The 26,344-nt window shown below is 46.6% G+C and overlaps 1 protein-coding gene and 1 long non-coding RNA gene across 5 annotated transcripts in view; one reads left to right on the top strand and one right to left on the bottom strand.

The window, feature by feature from the left end:
• LOC112933713 (uncharacterized) overlaps nucleotides 1–17,442 on the bottom strand; it is a 49,967-nt gene extending 32,525 nt beyond the window's left edge. For all 3 annotated transcript variants that reach the window (XR_011994321.1, XR_011994322.1, XR_003237724.2), the window contains exons 1-2: nucleotides 17,234–17,442; nucleotides 10,096–10,181 (exon numbers count right to left, since the gene is read on the bottom strand). This is a non-coding gene — a long non-coding RNA (uncharacterized lncRNA). The remainder of the gene's footprint in view (nucleotides 1–10,095; nucleotides 10,182–17,233) is intronic.
• A 95-nt stretch (nucleotides 17,443–17,537) lies between these two features.
• Nucleotides 17,538–26,344, top strand: part of HRH1 (histamine receptor H1) — a 75,590-nt gene continuing 66,783 nt past the window's right edge. Inside the window, exon 1 of one of the 2 annotated variants that reach the window (XM_072720295.1) lies at nucleotides 17,538–17,635. The gene's annotated coding sequence lies outside the window, so the exon portion shown is untranslated. Of the gene's footprint in view, nucleotides 17,636–17,912; nucleotides 18,090–26,344 lie in introns of those variants that run through there. The other variant, XM_026016895.2, reaches the window with a different exon arrangement.

Below are 26,344 nucleotides of genomic sequence, written 5' to 3'. Positions count from 1 at the left end.
CCAGAGAACATATTTAGATGGAAAGGTCAAGGAGGGAGCGAGAAAGGTGCCAGGAGCCTGAGACAGACAAGGAGATGACTGCTTAAGCGCCTGCCTTAGCTAACCCCCTCCTCACTGCAGTCCCCACTCTTCCCCAAGACAAACCTGTTTCCTTTTAAATTTGGTTTCAGTTCTCTTCACTATAGGATGGAGGGAGCTTCCCTCCCCAAACCTCCCCTTCCCTGCTCATTAGGGGTTGTACCGCCAGAGACTTCTCTCCCCGGAACATCTTTAGCAGCCAAATCCAGCAGGGAGAAATATTTTCAGCAGCTTGGCAGCAGGAAAGCCAGTTTCTGGCTTCCAGTCTGGGAAAGTAAGGTGGCCAGCCACACACAGCTGGGACCTCAGTGACCTCTTGCCAAAGGCACATCTCAGAATGCTGGAAGAGGGCACCTGGGTGGCTCAGTGGTTGAATGTCTGCTTTCAGCTCACTCAGGTCATGATCCTGGGGTGCTAGGATCAAGTCCTGCATCAGACTCCCTGCAGGAAGCCTGCTTCTCCCTCTGCCTATGTCTCTGCCTTTCTTCGTGTGTCTCTCATGAATAAGTAAATAAAATCTTAAAAAAAAAAATTCTGGGAAGAGAAGCAGAATGCACCCTCCCACACCTTTCCACGTATCCCCAGCACAGTCGGCTGTTCCCCTGGTTCCCAGCAGAGTCACCTGTTAAAAAACACAGACAACAGGACCCCTATCAGAAGCCATAGTAGGATCCAGAAATCCTTTTTTCAATAAATTCTCCTAGTGATCTTTAGCCACAGCCAGGATTGAAAATTACCAATTTGTCTCTTTACGTCTCAGTTTCCCCATCTGTTCTACAAGTTAACACAACAGTCTAGATGTGCTTTCCAGACACATGTGTTCTTTGAGCTCCAGGACAGCCCCAGGGGGTGCCATTATTTCCAGTTTTGAGGTAGGAAGAATGGGGTTTTAGTAGAGGCACACGGATGAGTGGTGGGCCACGATATCTTTACGGCTTTCTCAGTGCTTGGGTTTGAGGAACCTAGGAGGGTCCAGGTGGCAGTGGAACCTGCCTCCCAACACCTAGGGCTGACTCAGGCTCTCACACACCCCAGAGACTCAGATGAGACCGCTGAGTACCCGGCAGGCCTGCCTGTCCAAGTCTGAGCATGTGGCTGCAGGTGCATGATTGAAGTCCTCTCCCCTCCCCCACACAAACTCCCAGCTCTTCCCTGACCTGTTGCTGCCCAGCCCATGACCTATTTTGGAGTTTCTCACTGACATCTCCTTACTATTTCCTGTGTCAGAGTGAGTGATTTCTGCCCAGTGTGGAGGTGGGGTGAGTTGGGAAATTGGGAGAAGGTTCAATCTGCTGAGTTAAGAAGGAGGGTGGAGAAAGCCGTCTAAACCAAGTGCCTTCTTTCTTGACTGTAGCCATTGAGATGTTGTTGGTGAGGGAAGACTCATGATGGGATTCTTACTTAAGAAAAGTCACTCTGCTCCTGCACTGATGGAAGGGAGAATGGACTGGAAGAAGCAAGTTGGGATGTCTAGGGGCAATTATCGAGTTATTGAAATCTTTCAGGTAATGGGGGGGGGAGGCTAGACTGGGATGTGGGGGCAGGAGACAGGAGGGAGATGAGGGCTACAGTGGGAAATTGGCTGGTGGTCTGATGGGGCACTGGAGTTTCCCTCCTGAAAGTCTGGGTGATTGTAGGTATTGTTCATGGAGATGGAGAGCCCAAGAGGGAAGGGACCATGTTGTCTTCATACTTACACCCTGAGTGCCTGGCAGGCAGGGCACTTGCTGTAAAGGTATACTGAGGTATTAGCATGTCCTCTTGGGTGAGACCTCTGGGGAGCCACTTGTTTCCATGGTGGGAGAGTGTTCCATGCTCTGGCACCAGGGGTAAGGTCCCTACCAGTCCCAGAGGAGCCCTATTCATCAGAAAACAGGAGGAAAGAAAAAGGGAACCCCTAGAGAATGGGAGGAAATATTTGCAAATCATATATCTGATATGGGTCTAGTATCTAGATTCTATGTAGAAGTCTCACAAAAGCAAACAACTCAACTAAAAAGTGGACAAAGGATCTGAATAGACATTTTTCCAAAGAAGTTATATAAGTGGCTAATAAGCATATGAAAAGATGCAGAATATCATTAGTCATTAGGGAAATGCAAATCAAAGCCACAATGAGATACCCTTTCACACTTGCTGGGTTGGCTATATAAAACACAAGACAAGTACTGGCAAGGATGTGGAGGCTTTGGAACTCAAACACTGGGGATGGGAGGGTAAAATAGTACAGCTCCTCTGGAAAGCAGTTTGGTGGTTCCTCAAAAGTTAAACATAGAATTGTCATAGGATGCAGCTATTCCATAACCAGATGTATACACAAGAGAACAAAAAACGTATATTCACACAAAAACTTGTACAAGAATGTTCATAGCAGCAATATTCAAACGGCCAAAAAGAGGCAGCAACCCAGTGTCTATCAACTAATGAATCAATACAGAAACATGTAGAATGTCTACACAATGGAAAATTATTCAGCCATAAAAAAGGAGTGAAGTAATGCTACAACACAGATAAATCCTGAAAGCCATAGATAAACTTATGCTAACTGAAAGAAGACAGTCACCTCAGACAACATGTGGTAAAGTGGATTCCATTTATATGAAAGAGGGAAATCTATGGAGATAAAAAGTAGATTAGTGTTGCCAGGAAACGGGGGTAGGGGGGAATTGGGAGATATGGAGTTGTTTTTTCGGGTAATAGTAGACAGTGGTGATGGTCGCAAAATATTGTGAATATTCTAAAACCACCCAAGAAGCAAAATAAGCTGCTTTAGGCACAGTAGTTGACTTTGGCCCCAGCTCCACCATCCCTCACTCTGCACAACCCTTCTGCTGCAATTGCACCCAAAACCCAAATTCCTTCAGCCAAACCTCTTCCACACACCCAGACTTCCTCATTCTTTCCATTCTGGCTATATTCCCTTTTTGCCTTCACTCCTCCCAGGAGCCTCCCAGGGGCTCACTCTGCCCCTCTAGGCCCACCACACCCCATCCTCTGCACTATGCCACCCCCCACTTCAGAACCCTGCTCCCTGCTCACCTCTTCCCAGACCTCCCTTAGATGAACCCTACTAACTCCCTATCAGCCCTTAGCACTTGTAAAGACATGCAATTGCCAGGTTCTAATCTGAGCTCTGCCACTTAAAGCCTGTGTGACCCTTCAGAATCCTATACCTTTTTCTGGGTCTCAGGGTCCACATCTGTAAAATGTACATTGCCATGTGTCTTAGTCGGCTTAGGCTGCTGTGACATACCATGGACTGGGTGGCTTAGACTACATAAATTTATTTTCTCACTGTTCTAGAGACTAGAAGTCTGAGATCCGGGTGCCAGCATGGTTTGTAAGAGCTCTCTTATAAGGCACTCCTCATGGCACTCTTATAAGACCCCACCCTCATGACCTCATCTAATGCAAATTACCTCCCCAAGGCCCCACCTCCAAATACCTACCATATATTGGGGGCTAGGGCTTCAACATATGAATTTGGTTGGGAGAGGGGAGACACATTCAGTCCATTAAACCAAGCTTACTTGGCAGGTGGGATTCCATGGAATTCTGAAGGTATGAAGCTTAATATATGCCAAGTGCCAGACTCTTATTAAGGGTTATTATTTTTCATCATTACTGTGTAAATGTGTGTGTGTTTCTCAGCAACAGAATACCATACACTATTCATAAGCATCTGATGCCCACTAATCAGGTGCTCAAGGGCAGGGGGTGTGTCTGCTGCTTTCAGAGTGTTCTCTCAACCTATGAGAAACTACCAGAAACCAGATCCAAAATTCCTCTCTCCCTCCTGGGATCCTAGAGCCATATTTGTCTTGGGTCATACGTATCTGAGTTTCTGACTCTCAGGCCTGACCATAAAACCTTTCAGCTCAGGGGCTCTGTAGGGAGAAATTTCACTGCCCTCCACCTCAGTTCTCTTGTCTATAAAACAAGCATAAGAATACCGATCTCATAGCATTACTAGGAGGGCTTGATGAAAAACCACATGGTAAGCTCTCAGTATATGTCAATGATAAAGATGAATAAATATATTAGTTACCTGATACTGTATAACAAATTGCCTCAACATTTAGTGACTTGAAATATCAATAATCATCTATTTTCTCTCGTGGTTTTAGTGGGTGAAGAATTCAGTACTTTAGATGGGCAGTTCTATCCCAAGGTCTCTCATGAAGCTGAGGCTTCAGTCATCTGAAGTCTTGACTGGGCTAAATAATCCAGTTCCAAGTGGCTTGCTCATATGGTCCCAAATTGGTGCTGGCTGTTGGGGTTGGGGGATGGGGCTTGGTTCTTCTTTCCACAGAACTCCTTAAGTGTCCTTACAATATGGTAGCTGATTTACCCAATGAACCATCCAAGAGTCCAAGGAAGAGCTGCAATATTTTTTATCATCTAGGTTCAGAAGTCACACACTATCATTCCTGTGGTATTCTATGGGTCAATGCAGGCCCATCCTAATTTAATGTGGGCTACACACAAACATAAATACCAGGGGGTGAGGGGCATCAGGACCCATCTTGGAGAATATCATAGATGATGCCAAGTATATTCTTCATGTGAGATCAGGTGTCCAACAACTAGAAAGTGGCATAGCCAGGATTTGAATTCAATTCTATCTAGCTCAGACTTTGAGGTCTTAACCACCATCCTTTGTTGAAACCCATTTACTTCATGCAAGCAATCACTTACTCATTCAGCAAACCTTGTCCAAGTGTCTACTCTACTATGAGTGCCCTAGATGCTAGCAATGCCTCTGTCCTCAAGAAAACCCAGTCTGGAGGGTGTGTGGATGGCAGAGCTAGACCAAGCTCCCAAGTCCCTTGGTCTCTAGTTCACTGTTCTTTCTGTTCTGAGATACTTGCATCAGAGGGGAAAATCACTGCAGCCTTGCAACTCTTTTGGCAAAAAGTGGTGGAGGGGAATTACAGAAACTGAACTGAATGTGGAACCAGGAGTCTGGGTCTAGGTGTTTGACATTGATTTGTAGGATGCTTTTGATAAGTCCCTTCCCCTCTCTGGGCTCAGCTTCCTGACTTGCAGAATTGTCTGTAAGAAACTCACCTGTGCAAATGGTTCACTTAGTACCATTTATTAAGCACATACTACAGACCATATACTGGTCTAAGTGCTGGGGACACGAGGAACAAGCTAACGTTCCTGCCCTCCCGCTGCCCTCCTACATTCAAATGTAGGCTGAGAAACAATAAACACAAACCAACAAAGAAAAAGACCACTGCAGATAGCCATGAGAACATGAAGGGTGAAATGATAGGCAGGGGGCACTACTGTGTCCAGGGAAGGTTTCTCCAAAGGGCGGCAACTGAGTATAGATTGAATGATGGTAAGGTGACCATGGAAGGATTGGCAGGGGCAGGGTGGGAGTGGGGGAGGACATGAGTGTCCCACGTAGAAGGACCATCAAGTGCAGAGGCCCCAAGACAAGACAAAAGATTGCTCTGTTTGCCTGCAGCAAGGAAACTACAGTGGCTGGAGGGTAGTGAGCCCAGGCAAGAGGGTGGGACTTGAAGACAGAAAGATGCAAGGGTAGATGACAGGGAGACTTGTAGACCTTGGGAACGTGTGTGAGCTGAATTTTAAGTGGAATAGGAAGCCCCTGAATGATTTTCAATAAAGATTATTTAATGTGCATCAAAGGGGCCTCTACCTGTTGTGTGGGGAATGGGTCACTTGTCTCTCATAACATATTTTTTCAAAAGTTTTAATTAACTTTTTTATTGTGATAAAATAGACACAACATAAAATTTACCATTTTAATCACTTTTGAGAGTACAATTCAGTGGCAGTAGGCACATACGCAATGTTGTGCAACCATCACCAGCATCCATTCCCAGAACTTTTACATCACTCCTAACAGAAGCTCTGTACCTCTAAAACTTTTCAATGGAGCCTATGGTCATCAGAACTCTTTCAGTTAAAAGTGACAAAAAGTCCAACTCAAATAGAATTACACCAAGGAGAGAAGCCATTGGCTCACAAAAGTGAAAAGTACAGGTTAGTCTTCAGGCATGGCTGGATCTAAAAGCCCAAGCAATATCATCAGGCATAGGGCTCTCTTTCTTTCAGCTGTTTACTCAAGTGCTGGCTTTATTCTCAGTCTCTCTCTCTCCCTCTCTCGATTTTATTTATTTATTCATGAGATACACACACACACACAGAAGCAGAGACATAAGCAGAGGGAGAAGCAGGCTTCCTGTGGGGAGCCTGATGTGGGACTGGATCCCAGGACTCTGGGATCCCAACCTGAACCAAAGGCAGACACTCAACCACTGAGCCCCCCATGTGCCCCCAGCCTTTCCCCTTCTTACTGACAAAGAGAGCCATCGGCAGCTCCAGGCTTCCATTCCACCAGCTAGGCAACCCCAGAAGTAAATAGAGGATTCTTTTGCCAAGAGTTCCAGCAGAATTTCCAGGGCTAACTCCTATTGGAGCAATCTGGGCCACGTGTCAATCCCTGAACCAATCACTGCATTCCACCAGAGAGCTGGAACTTGCTGATTGGCCAGGGCCACATGTCCTACAAGCTGGGAAGTGGAATCACCTCCACTTTAGGTACTTGGCCTGAGGTTAAGAAGGAGTAACTTCTCAGTCCCAAAGACAAGATTCTGTCACAGGGGAAAGGGGCCAGCAGGGGCTGGACAGGCAAAGCATCTGGCTAACTTCTACAACACCTACAGATGTTACCTCCTCTGATCTTTTTCTCAGCAGTTGGCTCCACTACGACATGAAAGGCGAGATCCTGACAATCTCCTTAACTTCCCCCCACTATTACAGTTGCCAAGGCCTTCCTCCTCAGTGTCCTGGAAGCTCTTCTCTCAACCCCAAACCCTTTTTCCCCTGCCCTAGCTCAGACCACACCCCCCCATCTCTTGGATTATTGCAACTCCCTCTATATACCACTGACCTACCTCCCTTCCTCCTGAGGGAGCTTTTCTAAAGTCCAGGTCTGACCACAACTGTTCAGGCCCCCACTTTGAGCTCCTCTTCAGCTTATGAGGCTCGGTCAGATCTGACTGCTGCTGCTTTCATCTGCAGTCTCATCTCCCCACCCCCACCCCACCCCACTTAAATCCTCTGGTGACTCATCCCGTCCTTTGGCATGCTGCTCCTTTTGCCTGGAATGCCCATAGCGACATCTTTTGCTTGACTTTCAGTTCAAGTCCTTTGAAGTTTAGTTGAGCTATCATTTCCTCCAGGAAGTCTTCCTTAGGGACCCCTCCCTCCGCACACCCATCCCACACATGGTGTGGTTAATACCCCTCCTGGGCTCTCACAGAGTGCTATGTGTTTACCTCTTCATAGCACCAAGGGTGGCATATTATTTTTGAAATATTAACCTCTGTTTTTTAATTAAAATGAGATTTTTAGAACTGATTTACACATGGTAAAATGTACAAATATTAAAAATTTTTACCTATCTCTACATACCTGTGTCACCATCCCAAAGATCAAAGTATAGAATTTTTCTGGCACCTGCTTCTAGTGCCTCTTCTAAGTCACTAACAGTCCCGTTCCCCACCCTTCTCCTAGAGGTAACCACTTCTAAGACTGTAGATTAGTCCTGCAAGTTATTGAACTCCATATAAGTAGAATTGTACAATATTCACTTTTTATGCACTGGTTTATCTTAATCAAAATAATGATTTTTTTTTCTTCTGTGTTGTGGGCAGCAGTTCATCTACTTTTATTGCTATATAGTATCCTGTACTATGAATTTGTTTATTCAAACTTCTGTTTGAGTGGATATTTATTTAGGTTGTTTCCAGTTTGGACTATTAGGAATAAATCTGTTATGATTTATGTACAGATTTTGTGGACATGTTTTCATTTCCCCCAAAGATATACCTAGGAGTGGAATTTCTGGATCATAGGCAGATCTATGTTTATTAAAGCTGCCAAGCAGTTTTCTAAAGTGCCTGTACCATTTTGCATCTCCACCAGGCATGTATGAGAGTTCCAGGAGCTCCACATTCTGGCCAATACTTGATGTTGTCACTCATTTTTATTTCAGCCATTCTGACTGGGGCATGGAGGAAGCTCATTGAGTTGTTTTTCATTTTTGCTAATTTCTGTTACCCAGAAGTCTTATCTTAAGCTGCTATCTCAAGGCTACTTTCTTTCTCTGGCTGTGCAGGGAAAAAAAAAAAAAAGAAACCAAACTCTTTTCCTGGCTTTTGAGTTTCAAAACTCTAGGATCTCAGGAGCAACAGGAAAAGATTCTTATGTACTGATGACATGATTAATAAAGGGAAATGCAGCGTATTTAGGGGCAAGGCTCCACTTCTCTGAAACTAGGCAAGAGTTTCCAGATGCAAAAATGTGTTAAGGAAACCTAACTCAGAATTGGAGTAGGGAAGCCATGGTTGCAGCTTGCACAGTGCAGCAGGAAGAAGGAAGTTTTCCCTTGGGCTGGCAAAGACAAGCTGCCCTCACCTGCAGCCAATGAGAGGCTGCCACCACTTCAAACTCATTTTTCTTCCAATGAATTTTGTTCAAAACAACCTCACCCAAATCCCTTTCTTTCTCTATAAAGAACACTCTCCTCATTTGTTCTGGGGACTTACTTATGGTTCCTTTGCTTGTCTCGAGTTGCAATTCCTCTGCTATTCCTGAATAAACTGGATTTTACTTACTTTTTCCTTTTAAAAGGTCGACAGAAACAAGGGTAGGAGAGAGAGCTGGAGCAGCAGCAAAGGGGGAGGTAGATGGTACAAAGTCCTGAGGAAAGGCACACTTGAACTTGCCCCTTCACTGGATAGGGCCCAGAGCTTGGAGGAAGAGCTACAGAGCTTGGAGAGAGGTCCCAGATTCCCCAGATAACTTCAAAGAGATTGAATGTAGAAAAACCCATGCTCTTCTCCTAAAGCAAACTCTGGCAGAAAAATGGCCATGTGGCTGAGCAGAAGAATCTTAAATGCCTAACAGAGTTTTCTATGCCCCTGGGGCCATGGGAGCTGAGGTCAGACTATGATTACCTCATTTTACAGATGGGCATATGACAGCCAACATTTACTGAGCACTCACCATTGCTAAGTAGTGCTCTAAGCATTTTTCGTTTATTAACTCATGTTATCCTCACTACAACCCAATGAGGTTAATACTACTATTATCTTCATATTACAGATGGAGAAACTGAGGTATAAAGCAATGAAGTGACTTGCTAAAGATTGTAATAAGATTTGAGTCCAGGTTGCTTGATTCCAACACACATGTGCCATCTCCAGCCCATTCCAATGTCCATTTCCAGCTGTGTGCTCATGCTCCCTGCATGATCCACTCTGCCTGAAACCCTCTAACTTCTCAACTTCTGCCCATTCCACTGGTGAACTCTTCACACACTTGATACCTCCTCTGACTTCCTTGATGCTCAAGAGTAGAAATATTCATTCCTCCCTTCCCTTTCCTCCTCTGTTCCCATAGGACTTTACTTTCAGGAATTGTGTAAATTAGGATTGGGTTTATCTGTATGAAAGAGAAACTTCAAAATAATGGGGTGATAAGCAAAATAAGTTTCTCTTTCATGTAAAAGAAATATGGAGGTAGACAACCCAAGGCTGATATAGCAGCTCTATGGTTTCAGTGACTGAAGCTGTTTTATTTGCTCCATCATCTGAGTATGGGGCTCCCTTCCTAAGATGACATTACAGGCCAAATTGCTGCTAAAGTTCCAGCCATTGCATCTACATCCCAAATGGCAGAAAAAAGGAAAGGAGCATTTGCTTGATCCTTTTAAAAAGATTTCCCACACAGGCAAACCTTTCAGTGACTGAGCTGCCAAATCTGCACACGCTGAGCAGAGACCCAGAAGCAAAGGCTCCAGCTATGTGGTGCTGCTTTGCTTTTCTCAGCCACAGCCATGCAATACTCCTTCCAGAACAGGCTGTGCACAGAAAGCGCTGCCACATTGGCTGTGCCATCGGCCACATGAGGACCATGCTTTGTGAGATGTCTTTCCACCGGGGGAGGTGAGGACAGGGAGACAGAGCTTACTTGTCACTCCAGGCCCCCGTCCACTCCACTTCGCCCCACAGGTTCCGGAGTCTCATCAGCTTCTCCGGACGGCCCCGGAAATCCACCTGCAAGGTCCACCCGGGAAACGACCTGAGCCGCTGGGGCCCTACTGCCCCGTGCCCGCGTCTGCCCCCAGAGGGCTTGCACTCAACATGTCAAATGTCCCCAACAAGCACACCTTTATTTTAACACATGTTTTCCAGACATGACCAACTGCTTTATTTTCCACAATTGAGTTGAATGAACAGTGGGCCTGGCTCACAAACAAGCTTGTGTCGACTTTAACTTGCATTTAGACGTGGCAGTTGCCCAAGACTGACGGGGCTCTTTTACAGGGGACCCAATGGTCCTAAATGCCTTCCAAACAAACGCCAAGAGCACAGGGCTCCGTGTGCCCTGAGCACACGCTCTGGATGAGGCATGGCGCTAAGTGTTTCAAACACACTGTCGCCTCACTGCAACTTCTCGGGGTCCTAGGAGCTGAGTGCCTAGATGCTAGCTGAGTGCCCGTCACTCGTTATTCTACTTATTCTACAGCTCAGAAATCCTAGAGTCAGGGCCACCTGGTGGCTCAGCCATTGAGTGTCTGCTCAGGTCGTGATCTCGGGGTCCCACATCAGGCTCCCTGCATGGAGCCTGCTTCTCCCTCTGCCTGTGTCTCTGTCTCTGTCTCTCTCTCTGTCTCTCATGAATAAATAAATAAAACCTGAAGAAGAAGGGAGGAGGAGGAGGAGGAGGAGGAGGAGGAGGAAGAAGAAGAAATCCTAGAGTCAGAGGTGGGACATCACCCAAGGCCAGTAAATCATAGGGAGAAGATGGGCCCCCAGGCAGCCATCTGCAAAGCTCACACTTGGAAACCCACACCTTCCCCTGCTATTTACTGAATGCTCATTGGAGCACAGTGCTCTCACCCTTCACACACCCACACACACAATGAATGCCAGGTGTCCTACTTCCCTTTGGTCTTCCATCACACCAACGCTTACACACACATGCACTTGGAAACTGCACTAAAAAGCGTGTTTGCAAAACACAAACACATGAACGATCATCCATGCCATTTTAACATGTAACAAAAACTGAGATCCCATCATATTTCCCTTTTTGCCTTGGCCATCAGGAAACCCAAAGCAAAATTCATTTTTCAACAGTAGCACTGTCTTGTTTCTGGATTGTCTGGTGCATTTTACCTTTGTGGTATGCTTTGATTGTGTCTGGCTCTTCACTGTATGTCACTGCAAATTCTTTTTCAAAGTGGGCAGATATAGTAAATAAAAATACTGAAAGCCATGGCCCACGCTTTCTGCTGTGGCTGGAGAGTATGGAAAAATAAAATAAAAATAAAAAAAATAAAAAGATTTCCCAGTAATTTCCCAAAACATTTACCCTTACATCTCATTAGCCAAGATTTAGTCACATGACTACACCTTGCTGCAAGGGAGGCTGGGAAATCCAATCTTTTAGTTGGATATTGAAAGAATGATTATTAAGAGGCAGTCTTTGCCACATCATTACTGTAGCATTTACCCACACTATAACTGGGATATTTTATTTGGATGTTTTTCTCCACAGATAGAATATCTTGAGGGCAGATTCTTGTCATCTTCATCCTCACATCCCAAAGTCAAGCATATTTGGAGACACTTGAGATGAAGGAATAAGTGACTAAGTGTTACCTTTCTTTAGATGCCCCAGGGGCCCATAGCACAGATCTCTGCTCACAGCAAGCCTCCAAAAATTGATTGAAATGAATTTACGTGTTCTTAACCTCAGTTTCCTTATTTTTAAAATGGATATAAATGACCTCAAAAGTTAATCCCAGTTTAGGGATTATTAGAGTCCACTGTATAAAATTTGAAAAATACAGTTAAATATTAAAAAGTGAAAACCCAGCCAGAGATAGAGGTTGTATGTAGCTTTCATTTTCACTATTTCTTCTGCATAAACACATAGACATGTTTTGCATACGAATAAGATCCCACTGTGCATACATTTTATAACCAGCCATTTTCACTTAAATAACGTATGACTGAACTTTTCTGCTCAAGACAAACTAGCTTGCAGAGAACAATCCTTTCAATATACAACTGGAAAACCCGGCTGGGAGAACTGTTAAAAAAGAACGTAAAAATCTGCTAAAGGCATCAAAGAGCTCTCCAGGAAGCCAACACCTGAAGGATCAAGATCCCAGAGTGAAGAGAAACACATGGAGGGGAGCCCAGCATTCCATGTGCTTTCCCCCTGGAATCTGCCAATTCCTAAGTAACTAGGTGGAGAGACAGAAGCTGAGAAACAGTAAAGCTGAGCAGGGTTTTCGGCAGTCGTACAGGGCTGGAGAGGCAAAAATAATTTATGCTGAACCCATTTCTAGGCCATACATGTTTTCTGGGAGCATATATGAAGATTCACTGGAGCTCACAGACATTTTTCATACATAGAGTTTTGGCCTTGGAAAGAACTCCAGAGATAATATAACCAAACACTTCATTTTAACAATGTGGCAACTGAGGCCCAGAGATGCTGAGTGACTTGCTCAGGGCCACACAGCAAATGGGTAGAGCCTCCTGGTACAAACTTCTTGGATTGCCCTGGTCTGTAGCTGTTGTTACTACTCCCAGCCATAAGCTCCCATTCCTCTCACACATCTGAGCGAGAGAGAGAGAGAGAGAGAGAGAGAGAAGAGAAGAGAGGAGAGAGAAAGGGAGATAGGACTAATTAATCTCACTTCTGATTTGTGATCTTTTAATAAATGAAAGTGCTTTTCTAAAAGGAAACCAAACACATCCTTTTATAACAATTATTGGGCATTATTCCTAATTACCAAAGTAATACAAATTTACTAAAGAAATATTAGGAAATATAGATAAGTTAAAACCAAAAGCATCTATTCTCTCCTTCCCACTATGCTTTATATAACCACTGTTAAGTTTTTTTATACATAAATAGGTATATTTTATTTTTTTCACAAAATGAGTTCACACATACCTAGTCTTCTGTAACTTGCCCTTTTAACTTAACATTCATGTCATAAACCATTTTCACATACTTCCATAATGTCTAATATGACCTTAACAGTCCTATAGTTAGACATTTGGATTATTTTCAATCTTTTCCTCTTATATGCAATCCTCCAATGAACATCTTTATGTATATCCTGATGATATTCATGATTATTTTCTCAGGAAAAACTGTTAGAGTGTGGAATAATAGGCTGAATATATTTAAAGCCCTCAATATTTGGTTCCAAATTGCCCTCCAGGAAGGCTGTATCAATTCACGCTTCCACCAGCAGTGTTCACTCCAAGCCTACTCACTTTACTTAAGTGGGGAAGAAAGGGGTAGGTCTTATTCCAGGTTGATATTTGCCATTCTTGCTCACCTTCCTTTAAATGCATAAGCTTCACAGCATGCCAATCTAACTAAATTTAGAGTGGAGAAGTCACTAACTGCCCAAGGCCAAAAACTTTGAAACTGCATCAGGGCAAGTTGAAGGGGCAGTTTTAATAATTCCACATAACATGCTTGCCACTTGGCCTACTTTGGCCCTGAAAGATGAACATCTGTTCTCACAAACGGAGCAGGAAATAAAATAAGAGAAGGGCCATCTTGCCTTCTTTGGGCAGCTGTCTGAAACATGACCACTTGGAATTCTCAGCACCCAGAATACAGAGTCCCCAGAGGAAATGGCTGAGTGCTGGGTGGAGAGTTGGACTGGGCACTCCGCCTATGTCTACCAGTCCATTGCTTGTTGCTCAGTCTGGGAGTCCAACATAAGTAGTATTCGTTTCCTCTGGGTCTTAAGGACTTTGTGATTTCCAGTGTCCCCTGTGCTAATGCAAAGTATACTCCTTTGATTAGTGACAGACCTAAAATTTCTCAGCTGAGACTTTAACTAGAATTTGTTTCAGTTCAAGGGACATGGATTTTTTTTTAATTTTTAAAAAAGATTTATTTATTCATGAGAGACACACAGAGAGAAGCAGAGACAGAGGCATAGGGAGAAGCAGGCTCCCTGCGGGAAGCCCGATGCAGAACTCCATCCCATGACCCCGGGATCATGAGCCGAAGGAAGACGCTCAACCACTGAGCCACCCAAGTGTCCCAGGGCATGGGTACTATGACTGGGCTCTGTGACTGGTCAGCTGGGTCACCTGGTCCATTCCCCTCTCTGGACCTTCTTAGTTTCCCCATGTGACCAAGGAAGCAGTTGGTCTGGATTTGGCAAGCCATGAAACATGTTTCCCACGAGAGAGATCTCAGGTTCTAAGCACCGACCACAGCCAAGCACTTTACACACATGAGTGTATTAATCCTAACAATGCTCCTTAGTAACTGGACATCTGGGCCTGTCTAGCACCAATGACCCATTATTCTGTTAATAGCACCCTGACTTTCTTTTAGGGACCCATCCCCTCCAGTACTCCTAGTCCCTGTCACTTAGGAGGGGCTGACCCCACTCCCTGACACTTGCCATAGGCATGTAACTCAGGCTTAGCCAATCAGAGCAGTTGTAATGGGTTCAGCCTGGACATGTGACTCAATCCAGGCCAATGGAGATCAACCCTGGGATTTTTGCTGGAAGTATTGGGAAGTGATCTCTTTGCCTTGAGTTTGCTTAATTGGCCATTTCTGCTTCCCTGTAGAAAGACCCCGCCTGCTAATAAAACAGAGTCAAGACACAAAGGGAGAGAGATTCATGACGACTTCTGTTGAGCTCCTGGCATGCACTATGGTCTGAATCCAAAACTTTTCAGTTCAGAACTCTTTTTGGCTGAACCTGGTTATAATTGGGTTTATGTGCCCTGCAACCAAAAGAATCATCATTAAAATCCTGGATATTATGCAGATGTTATCACTCTCATTTAACGGATGAGGTCGTTGAAGATCAGAGAAGCAAAGTAAGCCTTGAACTAACAAGTGGTAGAGCAGATTTTTTCATCTACCGCTTCTTAATCTGTACCTCTAATCTCTGCTCAGGGGCTCAGACAGTCCCCCTTTCCTAGCTTCCTTCCACAAAGCACAAAGCACGGAAGTAGGGGCAGGCTTGTGAAGCCAGGCCAAGCCAGGTTCCAGGCCTGGTTCAACTGCTTCCTAACCTAGTCTGATCTTGGAATGACTTACTAGACTCTGAACCAGTCTCTTCCCCAATCTGCGCCTCACTCTTCCCATCTGTGAAATAGGAAATTAATAGTATCTTGCTGGCAGGATTGTTGTGTGGAGCAGGTGTAGTGCATTATGTCTAATGCTCTTAGAGCCTGGCACATGGTAAGTATGACAAAGGGCTTACTGTTATTTTTCTCCTGCTGCCTGTATGTTATTAGCAAGTTGGTTACCCACCTCCATCCCACACAACCAGGATGCGGCCTATGTTCTGATATGTCAGTTCCAAATTATACAACAAAGCAACACATACTGTGCTCCCCAGGGGCTTCAAATAATGTCTGACATGCTGTTTCTAAAAATGGTAACCACTATGTGCTTAGCAGGCCTAAAACCAGCCCAGGAAGTAAAACCTTGGAGAGGGATTCCAAATAATCAAGCTTTATGAGGAACTGCAGAAATGAGACGGGATGGCAGTGGACCCAGCCATTTCTAAGCGCCCCCACCCAACCTCTTGCTCCCATCAGCCCCACAGCTATAGGGGATAGACTGCATTTCCCTTAGAGTTTATAACAGTCGCTCCCCCAAGGGCTAGCTCAATTCCAAAATGGCATCCATCCCGTAAAGTATAAAATATGGAGGCCCTGGAGAATCACCAGGGAATGGAAGGGGGATCACTGTGGATGCAGAGTGAGTCCCAGTTGGGGGGTAGGCTAATCAACAGAGGTCTGGTCAGAGGAACAAACGGGGAATCCGTTGCCTCTTGGATTCGTGAAAGTCAGTAACATGGCTTGTTGGCTATCTTGAACCCAAAGTCTCCTATCTCTGGTCATCATCATCAGCCCTTTAATCCCCACCTTGAAGAAAGGCTCAGCAGTCCATGAGCCACCACTTCAGGACTTGCTAAGTCCTTTATGTAAAAGACCTCATGGGACTTTCCAGCAGCTGCACTGAGATGAAGATTACAGCACAGTCAAGATGACCTTGCACCTTGTAGCCAGGTTGCTACAAGGTTGGGTGGATACTCAGTCCTCCTCTATACTAGCTGTGTGACCTTGAGCAAGTTATTTAACCTCTCTGGACCTCAGTTTTCTCCTCTGTGAAATAGGAATAACAATAGTTCCCACTTACTCAGAGTGTCGTGAGGATTAAGTGAATAAACACCTGTAGCACTTAGACGAGTACAGGGCACCATGACAGCTGTTTTCATTACCCTCATTTTGCACATCGAGGCGGAAAGGCCAGAAAGATACCACATCCCATCCCATGCGTATCTTGTGAAGCTGAGCCTCAAACTAGCTCCATGTGACCCCACAACGACTCAGTGGAATTTACCTTCTACTCAAAGGAAGCTAAAAGCCCCACCATGCCATGCCCCAAACCCACACCCCCCCCACACACCCTCAACACAGGGTTCTTTCCTCCTCGATACCTTTCTTGCCCTCTGAACTGGAGTGTCTCTTTCTGAAGCCTGGAGATAAGATCTGAGGTCACAACTGCTAGGAGGTTCAGATGGAGCTTTCCTCACACTGAGCAAAGAACACTTTGCCTCCCTTCCCTGGCTTTGGAACTGAAGGCAGCCAGTAAGGATTCTCAGGCTGCCGGAGTCAGGGGCGGAGGCTCCCGGGACCTGCGGAAGAACCAGCCCCTCCCCCGCCCTGGCAACCTCCCTGGGCCACGCGGCTAGATTCACTCTAGCGCAGGATGCTAATGGAAACACTGTGATTCGGAGCGTGAGCTCACCTGGAGGGGGCTACGGAGAAATGGGGGGGGGGGGGGGGACATTCCAGAGCTTGGAGGTCTCTCCAGTCCCCGGGAAGCCTCTCGGGCACGGTCCCCATCCCGCAGTCTTAGTGTTTCTGTCTGGCCGGCTCTGTCCGTCTGTTTGTACAGTGCGCGCTCCCGGGTACGTGGAGGGGGGTATCGCCATGCGTCCGTCTGTCGTTCCGTCTGCGGTCGGCTCTGCCAGACGTCACCCCCTCTGACTTTCTACCTCGCCGTCTTTGCCTGGACTTACCTATTTCCGCCGCCCACACTCAGGTGAGCGTGGGCGGCGGCGCCTTCTCGCCGGGCTCTGACCCTTCTTCGTTCTGTCTCTCTCTCGGCTCTGACCGCCTGTGCCTTCTGCGTGTGTCCGGGCACGAGGAGCCCGAGGCGACAGCGTGTCGCGCCCTCTCGCGCCCCCTCCCGGCGTGGGGCGGCCCGGGAGCTGCGGGCGGGAGGCGGGGGCGCTGCAGCCGGCGGGCCCGGGTCCCCGCCCCCCTTCCCGGCGGGCCCCCCTCGGCGCCGCTCCTCCCCCGCGCCCCCGCCCCCGCCCCCGCGCCCGCGCCCGCGCCCGCGCCCGCCCCCGCCGAGCTCCCGGCGCCGAGCACGGAGCAGCCGGGCCTCCGCCACCAAACTTTCCCCGGAGCCGGCGCGGGTGAGTCAGAGCGGGGCGCGGGCAGGGCTCGGCCGGGGCGGCCGCGGGGCCGCGGAGCGGGCGAGGCTGGGCGCCGGCGCGTGGGGTCTGGGCGGCCCTGCGGAGCGGCGGGGCGGGGGGCTCCGGGCTCCGGGCTCCGGGCTCCGCGGCGGCTCGGGGCGGGTCCCCCCCGCGGCTCGCTGCCCGCCACCCTCCCTGACCCCCCGCGCCCCGCCACCCTCCCTGACCCCCCGCGCCCCGGCGCGCAGACACCTGTGGCTCCCCGGGGTTCGCCAGGGCGCGCGCCCCGAGCTCTGCGCGGGCTGTGGGGCGGCGAGGACGGGCCCCAGCTTTCCGAGCCGCCCCTGAGTTTGATGCTGCCCGCAGCCCCGGCCCATCCGATGGGCGCGTTGTCTGTGCCGGGCGCTGGGCATCCATTACCTCTTGGGATTCTCCCTGTAACGCCAGGAACCAGGTATCGCTGCGCCCGTTTTACAGGAGACGAAACTGAGACTTAGGGAAGGAAAGTTGTGGCCGGAGGGCAGCCAAGTCCAGGAGAGAGCCGGGTTCGCGAGCTCCAGGTGGCCCGACCCTAAGCCCTTGAGCGCGCGCGGGCAAGCCCGAGGTTCAGCGTCACCGGGGGTCCGGGATGGGAAGCATCAAGCCCTGCGTCGAGGCTGCAAGCCCCGGAGGGACCGACCACCTCCTCCTTGCACCCCTCGGAGGAGCCTTTGGAGCAGTGTGTGGCCGTTACTGCCAGGGTCTGGATTTAGGTGGCCGAAGGGCACCAGGGCTGCTCTTTGAGGGCAAGAGTGAGAGGGAACCAAATTCTGGAAGTTGCTCTAGATTTTTCTGGAAGGAGCCAAGGAATTCGGGAGCAGGGGCTGAGCGCAGCAGTTCTTTATGGAAGCCACTTTTTGTCTCCGGGTGATAACCCATCTCCTACCCCACTCCCCCTGTCCCACAAGAAGAACACCCCACCATCACCACCACCACCACCACCAATGCCTTCATCCCTGAGTGTCCGCTCAGCCTGGCAGCTGGTAGTGCAGAGATGCTCCAGGCAGGGTCACTGTGCTCCGGCAGGGGGCTCCCACCTCAGCCTTGGAATCTGACATGAGGGGACCAGTGCTTGTGGTACTATGTGAGCCTGGCTGGAAGATGCTGAGGTAGCTCATTCCTTGATATGTGTGTGTGTGTGTGTGTGGGGGGGGGGGGGGTTGGCCCTTGTGAGTGGAGCACAGATGGAGTGTATCTCCAGAACGTGAAAGAGAGAAGAGTTGGGGGTCTGACATATCCCCATTCTTGGCAGCCAGGGACCAGCATGCACCAGGAGAGGGAGAGATAGAGGACTGATCATAGTGTCATTAGGCATTATCCCATTTAGTTCTCACAGCAACCTTACAAGATAGGCGCTGTTACTACTAGCCTCATTGAACCTATACTCTGGTGAGGCTCAGGAAGGTTGAGTAACTTCCTGAGGTTTCCCAGCTGGTCTGTGGCAGAATGGAACACAAATCTTACTTGATTCCTTCCAGATTATCAATGAAACTCAGGCTGCAGATGGGACCTTAGGTCCCTCCTGCTTGTGGCTGGCAGCAGCAGAAATAAAGAATAGGGTCTCTGATGACTGTGCACCACTCTCCCTTTTCTCTGATGGGTGTCCTGCAGGAGGCCTCCTGCTGAGTGGGTTATCATTCACAGGAATCCCTGAAAACACCAGGTAAATATGCTAATACGATTGAGGGCTTGCTAGACCCTTATATGAGCCTAAGGCTGTCTGAGGCTGCCTGGCTTTATCAAGAGGTATTTCCCCTGGAGAGAGTCTGTGGACAGAAGAGAGAAAGCCTGGCACCATTTTCAAGTGTGATGCAGAATCTTTCCAAGGCAAGAGATGGCCCAGCACTCCCTGTCCATGATTTCAGAGCTGGGTGGAGACTTGAGCTGCCGGCAAAGGAGCCAGCAGCCCTGAGGAGATTGGGCAGTCCTGAGCTGGGAGTGGTTGGTTCCTCCTGGCTCTCAGCTGAATGTCCAAGGGAGGAAGAACTTGTATTGGAACTTCCTGCCTCTGCACTCTCTCAGAATTCCATGTTTGCATTTTTCCTTTTCACAGTTGAGTTGTGCCTGGTGGAAATGGAGTGGCCTTTCGATAACACAAAGGAGGGATAGCAAAGAGAGCAAAAGTGTGGATTCTGGAACTGGTTCAAATTCCACCGCTCTTTATGAGCTCTTGTGGCCTTGGACCAGTTGCTATGCCTCTCTGTTCCTCAGTTCCCTCATTTCTAGAATAGGAAGATTCATAGAACCTTCCTCACTAGGTTGCTGAAAGAATTGTGTTTATATGCATGAAGGCTTTAAATGATGCATGTAATACGTAAAAGTGCTATTTAAACATTAGTTGTCATGATTGTTACTATTAAGGTCCAACAGGGCCAAATTTGCATCTTGGCTCTGCCTTCTGCAAGCTGCCTCACCAGTGCAAGCCTCTGGCTTTCTCATCTGTCGAGTGGGAGACATAAGTGTGTGTCCCAGAAGTCTTAAGTGTAGTTACAAGCTTTAAATAGCCTAACACCCGCTATCTTGGGGCAGACTTAGTGCAACTTCTGGCATCCTGCTAGGTGCTCAGCAAATGCTGAGCATCACCACAGTTATCATTGTCATGCTGAACCACATTCCTTCACACTGTAGCTTGAACTCCTTACTTTGGCTTGGTTTCATGGGCCATGGGTTTGGGACAGTTTTCTGACCTTTCTATGGGTAAGAAAAGGATTCTTTCTATCTTTCAGCTAGGTTCTCTCTTCATGATCGTTTCTCAATTCCAAACATGGGCCTCTTGGTGGTTGTAGGATGGCAGAGGGTAGGTTTGAAATTCATTTCAGGGAATCCCTGGGTGGCTCAGTGGTTGAGCATCTGCCTTTGGCCCAGGGCATGATCCTGGGGGTCCCGGCATCGAGTCCCACATCAGGCTCCCTGCATGGAGCCTGCTTCTTCCTCTGCCTGTGTCTCTGCCTCTCCCTCTTTCTGTGTCTGTCATGAATAAATGAATACAATCTTTTTTTTTAAAAAAAAAACTTATTTCATAAGGTGCCCTGCCCTCACCAAGGCAAAGGCCCCAACACACCACTCAAGCTGCCTTTCAGATTGTCCTACTAACTTGAGATATTTTGTGCACCTTTCAAGTGAGTGGACACATCCAGAGTTCTGAAAATGTTGTCCCTTTAAGACAGGATGGTGAGGTTAAGAAAAAAAAAAAAAAAAAAGCTCAGGGTTACAACCCCAGCGCTTTGAGCTTAGTGACCTTGGGCCAGTCTTTTCATCTGCAAAATGGCCACTAATCATATTTCCCAGTGTCTGGTTCCAAGGATCAATGGCAAGATGGAAAAGCAGAGAAAAGAAGGGAAAAAGTAGATAGTAGAAATGGCAAAGAATTACATGCAATTGTAAGTAATTCTCATTAGCATTCAGGCCGAGCATTAGTTGTAATTGCTCCTGATCCAAGACGTTTTATCTGAAAGATGTACCTGGCAGAGGATCACTCAAGCCCCAGTCACCTGCTGCCCTCCCTTTCACAGTGATGCTGAGCATTTCTGAATCTCAGGATGTAATTATAATAAAGCTCCCGTATCTTATTTATAAGTGACTCACTTCTGCCATTAATGGTGACAGAGGACTCAGGCACACACTCGTTGGGAACAATACTGCTGATGCCGTTTGTGGGGGGGGGGCGGTTCCAGGGTGCCTCTTCTCTTTTATGCATTCATCTTCCCGGCTCTAATTCTCCAGTGATAATGCACGAGGATCACGTGGGCTGGGATCGAAGCTGACAGCTCTCAATTTGTGTAGCAGCTTGCATGGCAAGGCCCTTTGAAATTTTACTCTGCCAGCAGAATGGATGTTAGAAATCACTACATCGCAACAGAGAGAATGGAGTAGAGGAGGTTGAGGAAGACACCTTCAGGGAGTAGCTAAAAGTGTAGACTCTGGCTTGAATTCAGTTAGAGTTTGAATCTTGGTTCTTCCAGTTCATTAGTTGTAGCATGACTATTGGCCATCTTCCCAGCTAAACTATCAGTTTTGATCGAGCGGGGTCCATGCCTATCTTAATTCACCACGATATTCACAGCTCCTAGTGCATAGAAGGGGTTCGTGAATATCCAGTGAATGAAGAATTGGATATATGAATGACAAGTTGCTTGATCAAGCCTCAGCCTTCTCATCTGTAAAATGGAGTTAATATAGCACCCACCTTGTGGGTTGCTTGAGTACTGAATGTGGAAATGCTACGCACAGAATAAATACTCCGCAATGCCTTTGATGATAAGTTGATGAGCAGAGTCTATGGAGAACTTTTTCCTCACACTCAGACCAACAAGAGGCAATAATACAGGCTATAAGGATCCCTGTATTTATACAGCACTCTACAGAGTGCTTTCATGTCCATTGACCCCCCCCCCAACAACTAGACAGAATGACTACTTCTGTTTTACAGATGAGGAAACAGGTTCAGAGGGGTTCGTGGGATGTCCAGAAGCAGCAGGAAGTAGAATATATGACAGTTTGCTCTGATCTGCTGCTTAATATGACTGAGCCCTCTGTTGCCCCCAATGGGGGCTGGAAGGTGCAGTATTTAGTCTTCCATGAACATGGTATCTCTCTTCATCATTCCAGATATCTTTAGTTTCTCATGGTATAGTGTCCTAATTTTCCCTTGGTGGTCTTGCACCTCTTTTGTTAGATATATTCCTAGTTATTTGATATTTTGCATTCTATTATAAGTTATATATATGCCTTTGTGTATTTTTAAGTTAATGTTTTCTTGGTTACATTTTGGAAAAATGTGTTCACGTTTTGTATATTGATTTTGTATCCAGAAATCTTGCTAAGCTCTCTTACTAATTAAAAAAAATGTATTTGTAGATTCTTTTGGAAACAATGTTAATAGAATTGTAGAATATTTTTCTTATTTTTCAACCCTTTCAGTTTTTCTTTTCTTTTCTTTTCTTTTTTTTGTTTTAACTTGCCTGACAGCCCTAAGACTTTGGGGACAGTGGGCATCTTGCCTTTTGTAGTTCTTATGGAGTAGCTGTCCACATTTGACAGGTATGTTTAGTCCAGGGTCTTGGTAGATAAAGGAAGTTCCTTTCTAATCCCATTTTGCCATGTGTTTGGGGTTTTTTTTCTTTCTTTTCTTCTTTTCTTTTGTTATAAATGGACATGTTTTTTCTTTATCTGCTCAGATAGTTACATGATTTTTCTTTTTCAATCTGTTAACATGGTGAACACACTGACTTTTACACTTCTGGAATCAACCCAACTTGGGTCATCCTGTAGTATATTTATTGCTGGACTCTTTCTGCTCACCTTGTTGTTGAGGACTTTCACATTATGTTTTCATGAGGGAGATCCACTGGTGATTTTTCTTTCTGGTGCTTACTTGTCAGGCTTTGGTATCAAGGTTATGCTGGCCTCATGAAATGAGGTGGGCAGTGTTCCCACTTCTTCAGTTCTCTAGAAGAGATTGTGCAAGCTGGGTGTTTCTCTTGTGGAATATTGGTAAACTCACCAGTGAGGATCCAGAGGGTAGAAACTAAAGAGAAAGGTGAAGAAGACAGCTGGTTTCAGCTCTGTCCAAAGTGGAACTTCCTAACAGTGAGAGGCTCAGGCTGCCTCAGGTAGAGGTTCAGGGACTATGAACCCCAGCTTTCATGAGTGCTGTGGAGAGATCCCAGCCTAGGTCACTAGGTAAAGTTTTTGCAACCTTGGACCCTGGATGAAGGGAGCTCAGTCCAGGGTGAGACTCTAATGACTGTGAGCTCTGCTTCAGTGTCTTCCTACCTCTAAAATTGCCATGGCTGCAGACAGAGTGCTCACAGTGAATTATTATTCCCTGGTGCCCACAGCTGGAGGGACCTGCTTCCATGGACCATTCATCTTCTAGTTGGTAGGAGAGGCTTTCTGTCTCTGTGATACCAGTTTGTCTGGAATCCCCAGATTGAGACCTGGGACCACTTCCCTCCTGCTGATTCCCCCATCCCCTTATCCCTCTGGGGTAGCTAGATTTGGGCAAACTTCTCAGCCACACCTTCCCTCAGTCTTCTTTTACTGAAGCACCAAGGCACTGTGCTAATTTGGATCATCCCTCTTAATCCTCATACCAGTGCTATAGGGTAGTGACTGTTATCCCCATTATTCATGTTAGGAAAACAAGGTTTTTGGTTGTCATTATTTGAGTGGTTTCATATTTCACATTAAATTGTCCTTCTTTAAGCTATTTGAGTTTGGGTGTGAGATAAAGGTGTGACTTAACTTGCTTGTCACATATTTAACTAATTGCTCCCATCCTGTTTTTGGCACCTTTCTTCCCTTCCTCAGCTGTATGCCACCTATATCCGACCCTAAGGCCCTCTGTATAGTCAGAGGCAGAGGTGCAGCATTGTGCAACTCCAGAGGACACCATTCTTGGGCATCAGGGGTGTATGACCTGGAAATCATGTCATTAGGAACCGGTCTCTTTCCAGGCTATCTGTTTTGGTGTTGAGTTTTCTGCTGATTCTAGTGGCCGACCCATTGACAGGATCATGGCAGAAAACAAAGGGCAGATGGCAGCTGGTCATAGTGCAGGTGAAGGTGAGGGGCAGGGACCACACCACACTGCTTTGATGATTATCTATGAACTGTATGTTTTAATAGCTGGCAAAGACGTCTGCTTCCTTTGTCTTTTTTTTTTTTTTTTCTTTATTCCCCCTTCTTTTAAACTTTTCTAGGCAATTTTTGCTTGGCTTATTCTTTCTGAGAACTTTGTTTATTTACTAGCTGGCTTTTCTCTGTCCCTGGAGAAAAATCATCATTAAATAAATCCATCCTGCTGTCCCTCGCCCTGACCTACGTGAAACACAGTCCATCGCCAGCCCACACACGTGGTCTGGAACATCTGCCAATATGACTGTTGATCTTGGGCTGAGAATGGAAGCCTCACTTTCTTTCCTCTGTCCTTGGCGCCTAACTGCCTGAATGGTGAATCTAGGCCCAGTGGGCCTAACATGGGCCTCTGGTGGATCTGGTTTCAGCCTCCCTGGAGTACGGTGGTCTAGCTTTTTTTTTTTTAATTATTTTTTAAAAAAATTTTTAAAGATTTATTTATTCATGAGCGATAACAGAGAGAGGCAGAAACACAGGCAGAGGGAGAAGCAGGCTACCTGCAGGGAGCCCAACATGGGACTCGATCCAGGGTCTCCAGGGTCACACCCTGGGCTGAATGCAGCACCAAACTGCTGAGCCACCTAGGCTGCCCGGTCTAGCTTTTTAATGTGCCTCCCATGAGCTCCCTAGACTTTTTAATGTACCTCCCATGAGCTCCCCAGAACAAAACAAGCTCATGTGAGACAAAAAGAGAGAAAATGTTGTATATGTAAATATAGTATAAGTGGCACTCATAAATTCAGTTTATGGTCAGAGCAAAGATTCCAGGGCCGGATGACCTAGGTTTGGATTCTGGCTCCACCACTTGCCAGAGTATGTCCAGGGCAAATCTCCCACCTATTTTTCCTTTGATCACCTCAACTATAAACTGGGGTTGGTGACTATATTAACTTATGGCGTTGCTGTGAGTAATAAGTAAGTCATGAAATTAAAAAGAATTCATGTTTGGGGGCACCAAGGCGGCTCCGTCAGTTAAGGTCATGATCTCAGGGTCCTGGGATTGAGCCCTGGGATGAGCTCTCTGCTCCGTGGAGAGCCTGCTTCTCCTTCCCCCACTCTCACTCATGCTCTTGCTTGTTGTCTCTGTCTCTCTCTGAAATAAATAAATAAAATCTTTAAAAAGAAAAAGAATTAGTTTTTGTAAAGGATTTACCATAGAATCTGGCAACTCATAAATGTTTGTAAAATAAACTAATTAGTAAATAAATATATTATATGGACTTCTTTTCCCCTAAGAAATTGGGAGTCATTTTTTCATGTTCCAAAATAAACCCAACTGAGTTTTAAAAGTTGAAATTGTGTTAATCCTGTGCATCAATTTCTGACCCTCCTTGTGTGATTGGTGTTTTCAGTGTGAAGATACTTTCTCAGATTAGACTGCAAGCTCCTTGAGGGCATGCTAAATGCCCCTTCACTGAAGTAGAGGGGTCATGGAAGTGAAGTGGTAGTGAAGTGGTCATTAGAGGTAGTAGATTTGGTGGCAGTAGTAAGGGTTTCACATCAATATTTACCTCTTTGGCCTCAGAGGAAGCATTGTAACATCCGTGGCCTCAGTTTCCATATTTGTAAGAGGGGAATAATAATAATTCTCAAAGCATTATGGAGAGCCTCTTCTCATACACTTCTCATACACAGTATCTGATCTTCTCATTACCAAGGACTCAGCTGTCCCCTCTGTGGAAAGGCCTTACCCGACCACCCTGGTTTGGCTACCTATCCCCAACTCCAATCTGGTTCCACTGCGTTAATTTTCTTCATAGCCTCCGTCAGACTTCCAGCCCTAGGGCTGTCAGGATGTCGTCTGCCTGGTTTATTGCTATACCTCCAGTGACTGCATTACTTAGCACTGGCACCTAGCAGGTGTGCCCTAAAAACTTATTGGTTGAAGAAAGTAAGATCACAGCTAGAGCCTTAAAGCCAGGGGCCTGCCCTGATCATGCAGATGGCAGTGAACACCACCAAGACGGCGAATGTACCTGGTACTTTGTTGCATTCACACACCTAAAATTGCTTTTAGGCATTTCAATAATA

This window comes from Vulpes vulpes, chromosome 9 (assembly GCF_048418805.1).
Source record: "Vulpes vulpes isolate BD-2025 chromosome 9, VulVul3, whole genome shotgun sequence".
NCBI classification, from domain to species: domain Eukaryota; kingdom Metazoa; phylum Chordata; class Mammalia; order Carnivora; family Canidae; genus Vulpes; species Vulpes vulpes.
This window is presented reverse-complemented; position numbering and strand designations above follow the sequence as displayed.